A 5,770-nucleotide genomic window follows, 5' to 3' on the forward strand; every position below is an offset into this window, starting at 1 on the left:
TTTAGAGTTTGTGGTTCACAATTCTGCCAAAGAATACAGTACCCCTGAATTTCATTGTATATAAACACAATTAAATGTGCATTGTTGAGAATTTTTGGGAACTACCATTGTCCTTTGCATAATCTATACACAACTATTAGTAAATCAGCATTTGTGATTCAGTTACTGTAGCAGATATTCTAAGTAAGATACTGTGTTACACCTGGTTTCCTCTTAAAGAGGAGGTGCCGCATACATTATGCGCATTTATCATAAATTAACTCAGTTTTTGAGTTAGCTAACAACGACAATTAACCTCAAAATATTTTAGAAAACTGGTATGTATTACCACAGGTTGATGTGTTGCTTCAATAGGATTCTCATTTTGTGTGTTTGTACACTCCTGGAAATTGAAATAAGAACACCGTGAATTCATTGTCCCAGGAAGGGGAAACTTTATTGACACATTCCTGGGGTCAGATACATCACATGATCACACTCACAGAACCACAGGCACATAGACACAGGCAACAGAGCATGCACAATGTCGGCACTAGTACAGTGTATATCCACCTTTCGCAGCAATGCAGGCTGCTATTCTCCCATGGAGACGATCGTAGAGATGCTGGATGTAGTCCTGTGGAACGGCTTGCCATGCCATTTCCACCTGGCGCCTCAGTTGGACCAGCGTTCGTGCTGGACGTGCAGACCGCGTGAGACGACGCTTCATCCAGTCCCAAACATGCTCAATGGGGGACAGATCCGGAGATCTTGCTGGCCAGGGTAGTTGACTTACACCTTCTAGAGCACGTTGGGTGGCACGGGATACATGCGGACGTGCATTGTCCTGTTGGAACAGCAAGTTCCCTTGCCGGTCTAGGAATGGTAGAACGATGGGTTCGATGACGGTTTGGATGTAACGTGCACTATTCAGTGTCCCCTCGACGATCACCAGTGGTGTACGGCCAGTGTAGGAGATCGCTCCCCACACCATGATGCCGGGTGTTGGCCCTGTGTGCCTCGGTCGTATGCAGTCCTGATTGTGGCGCTCACCTGCACGGCGCCAAACACGCATACGACCATCATTGACACCAAGGCAGAAGCGACTCTCATCGCTGAAGACGACACGTCTCCATTCGTCCCTCCATTCATGCCTGTCGCGACACCACTGGTGGCGGGCTGCACGATGTTGGGGCGTGAGCGGAAGACGGCCTAACGGTGTGCGGGACCGTAGCCCAGCTTCATGGAGACGGTTGCGAATGGTCCTCGCCGATACCCCAGGAGCAACAGTGTCCCTAATTTGCTGGGAAGTGGCGGTGTGGTCCCCTACGGCACTGCGTAGGATCCTACAGTCTTGGCGTGTATCTGTGCGTCGCTGCGGTCCGGTCCCAGGTCGACGGGCACGTGCACCTTCCGCCGACCACTGGCGACAACATCGATGTACTGTGGAGACCTAACGCCCCACGTGTTGAGCAATTCGGCGGTACGTCCACGCGGCCTCCCGCATGCCCACTATATGCCCTCGCTCAAAGTCCGTCAACTGCACATATAGTTCACGTCCACGCTGTCGCGGCATGCTACCAGTGTTAAAGACTGCGATGGAGCTCCGTATGCCACGGCAAACTGGCTGACACTGACGACGGCGGTGCACAAATGCTGCGCAGCTAGCGCCATTCGACGGCCAACACCGCGGTTCCTGGTGTGTCCACTGTGCCGTGCGTGTGATCATTGCTTGTACAGCCCTCTTGCAGTGTCCGGAGCAAGTATGGTGGGTCTGACACACCGGTGTCAATGTGTTCTTTTTTCCATTTCCAGGAGTATATTAGTTCTTATAGGGAATTTGCAACTTTTTAGCTCAGCAGATTAAAAGTTATCAACGAGCTAAATTTAGTTGTTTGTTCACTGTCCTGTAATACATTGCACCAGCTAAAATGCAGCTCCTCTCTGAATGCTGGTGTCAAACACAGAATGAGTTGATTGACATTAGTAAGCAGCTGGAAAGTACCCTGACTACAATCAAATGATTGGCAATTGCTGCAAGAGTTGTGTACCTGTGATACTAGTATCAGAAATACTTCAAGTACTATCTTCTCCTGTGGATCCTGTGTCATCTGCAGAAAGTACAGGATCTGTGATCACTTGTTCACTTGGCTGTGAGTGGCGTATCAACAGGGATCAGTGAGGACTGTGGGTGTTGCACCACTCCCCCTAACCAACAAGTTCCAGGTGCTGTCTTTCACTGAAACTGGAGGTGAGCCAATGGGACTCACTTTGCCTGTTTTGGGAAACCTGCTTTGTCTGGCATCAGGAGGAGGCAAACACAATGGGATAGGGGTCCAATAATTGTTGGTAGTCCAAACATACTGTGAATGATAGTGTCCCTAAGGGTAATGGCAGCAAGGGTCAACAAAGGACACCAAGTGATCTCAATGTGTATGCCTGGGGACCTTATTCAAGATGTTGAGGCTATTCCAACAGCCATTGAGGGAACAGGGTGCAAGCAACTGCAGATTATGGTGAACACTGGAACAAATTATGCCTTTTGTGTGGACTCTAAGGTCATACTAGGAATGTTCCAGTGGCTGGCAGAGAAGATTGACAAGGCCAGGCTTGTGCATGGAGTTTCAACAAAACTCAAAATTTGTAGCATTATCCCCAGAATTGATTGTAGTCCTTTGGTTCTGAATCAAATGGAAGGACAAAACTAGAGACTTTGAAGGTTCTGTGAGAAGTTGTGGTGTGACTTCTTGGACTTGTGCCATAGGCTTGAGAACTGTAGCATCTCTCTAAATGGGCTTAGTGCGCACTTCACATCAGAGGCTGCTACTCAGGCAGCTGACTGTGTGTGAAGTGCACACATTGGTTTTTTAGATTAGGCAACTCTCAATCCAATCCAGACAATGATAGCTGTAGGAAACCTAGGACTATCAATTATAAGAAAAGAAAACAGCCTCCCACAGATGAGAGTATTAAAGTCCTAGCGGTTAACTGCCAAGGCATTCAAACAAAGTACCAGTACTTATGAAAAGCAGTGAAGCTAACATAATAACAGATAGAAAAAGTTGGTTGAAACCTGAAGTTGATAGCCATGAGATTTTTTAGGAAAGTTTCAGTGTATATGGAAAGAAAAGGCAAATGGGGAATGTAAATAGTGTATTGTCATAGTAAACAGCAAACTCAAATCCACCTTGATAGAAACTGAAGGTGTATGTGAGATTTTTTGGGCAAGATGCAGTATAGAGGAAGAGCGTAAAATGATAATTTGATCCTTATGTCACACACAAGACTCACTTACCATGTAACCAAAAACTTCAGACAAAACATTAGTTCACCTGTACATAAGTTCCCTAGTCATACTGTAATCAGAGGTGGAGACTTTAATCAACATCCTACAATTAATTGGAAAAAATTAAAGTTTTGTTAGCAGTGGGTGTGATAAGACATCCTGTGAAACTATACTAAAAGCCTTCTCTGAAAACTACCTATAAAAGATAGGAACCTAACTCATGATGGAAATATGTTGGATCTAATGGCAACAAATAGATCTGACCTCTCTGAAGACGTCCACATCAAAAATTGTATCAGTGACCATGATGTGGTTGTGGCAACAATGATTACCACAGTATAAAGGACAACTTCAACAAGCAGTAATAATATATATATGTTCAGTAAACTAGATAAAAATTCAGTAGTGACTTATCTCAATGAGGAACAGTCCGCCCCGATGGCTGAGTGGTCAGTATGACAGATTGCCGTCCTACGGCCCTGGGTTCGATTCCCGGCTGGGTGAGGGATTTTCTCCACTCGGGGACTGTGTGCTGCGTTGTCTTCATCATCATTTCATCCCCATTTGGCGCCCAGGTCACCCAATGTGGCCTCAAATGTAATAAGACCTGCACCAAGGCAGCCGGACCTGCCCCGTAAGGGGCCTCCTGGCCAATGACGTCAAATGCTCAATTCCATTTCATTGAGGAACTTTAAACTTTTAGCAAGGGGCAGGAGCATTTGAAGACCTCTGGCTCAAGTTTAAAAGAATAGTTGACCATGCACTAGATATCTATCCAATAAAACTGTTCATAATGGGAGGGAACCTCCATGGTATACAGTCACAGTAAAGAAACTTCTAAAGAAACAGAGATTACTACATAATAGGTGTAACACAAAGCTTAGGGACATAGATAGAGAGATACTGCATTAAAAATATTTGGCTGTCAAGAGAGCAAAGAGTTGATGCCTTCAGTGTCTACTGTAGCAGAATACTGTCAAATTTTATTTTGCAAAACAGAAAGTAATTCTTGTTGTATGAAAGGGCTCTTAGTGGCACCAACATTTGTGTCCAGTCCATAGCAAATGAGACAGGAAACGAAACTGATGGTTGCAAAGCAAAAGCTGAAATGCTTAACTTCATTTTCAAATGTTCCCTTACAAACGAAAACCTGGGAGAGTTGGCCCAGTTTAATCCTCATACCACTTCACACATGAATGAAAGAAGTAATTGTATCAGTGGTGGTAAGAAACAGCTGAAATCATTAAAATTCAACAACGCTCCAGGGGCCAATGGAAACCCTGCCTGATTCTATACTGAATTTGCAGTTGAGTTAGCCTCTCTTACAACTATAATCTATTGTAGACCTCTTGAACAAAAAATTATGCCCTGTTCTTGGAAAAGGCATAGGTCACCATCCAATATCCTGGATATCAATTTGTTGTAGAATCTTAGGACATATTCTTAACTCGAACATAATGAGATATCTTGAACAGAATGACCTCCACAATGCCATCTGGCATGGATTCTAAAAACATCGATTGTGTGAAACCCAACTCTCACTTTTCTCACATGGCATACTGAAAGCTTTGGATCTATATAGTCAGGTAGATGCAAGATTTCTTGAGTTCTGAAAAGCATCTGACTGAGTTCCACAGCTACACTTATTGTCAAAAGTACGATCATATGGTATATCAAGTGAAATTTGTGACTGGTTTGAGGACATTGTGATGGGGAGGATGCAGCATGTTATCATGGATGAAGAGTCATCATCAGATGAAGAAGTAGCTTTAGGTTTTCCTGAGGGAAATGTGTTGGGGTCTTTGCTGTATATTAATGACATTAAAGACAATGTTGATAGTAACCTCAGATGCAGATGATACATTTATCTACAATGAAGCTGCATAAATATTCAGCTAGATCTTGATAAGATTTCTAAATGGTTCAAAGATTGGCAACTTGCTTTAAATGTTCAAAAATGTAATATTATGCACTTCACAAAACAAAAAAATGTCATAGAACTGTAATATCAATAAGCTACTGTTTGAATTTACCAACTTATACTAATATCTGAGTCTAGGGATATGAAATGAAACTTTGTAGGGATATGAAATGAAATAATCACATCGGCTCAGTCCTGGGTAAAGCAAGTGGTAGACTTCAGTTTATTGGTAGAATACCGGGGAAGTGCAGTCTGTCTACAAAGGAGATTCGTTACAAACACTTGTGCGACTGGTTATGGAATACTGACCCAGTATGTGGGACCCATACCAAATAGGACTAACAGAGGATATTGAACTACAGGTTTTTTTTGACCCAGGGGAGAGTGCCACAGAGATGCTGAAGGGACTGAAAAGTAAGACTCTCGAAGATAGGTGTAAACTATTTTGAGAAGGTTTGTTGACAAATCTTCAAGAACTGGCTTTAATTGATGACTGTAGGAATATACTACAATCCCCTATATATGACTCCCATAGGGATCATGATGTTAAGATTAGAATAATTACTGTATGCAGAGACATTCAA

Source organism: Schistocerca americana, chromosome 8 (genome assembly GCF_021461395.2).
Source record: "Schistocerca americana isolate TAMUIC-IGC-003095 chromosome 8, iqSchAmer2.1, whole genome shotgun sequence".
In the NCBI taxonomy this organism is placed as follows: Eukaryota; Metazoa; Arthropoda; class Insecta; order Orthoptera; family Acrididae; genus Schistocerca; species Schistocerca americana.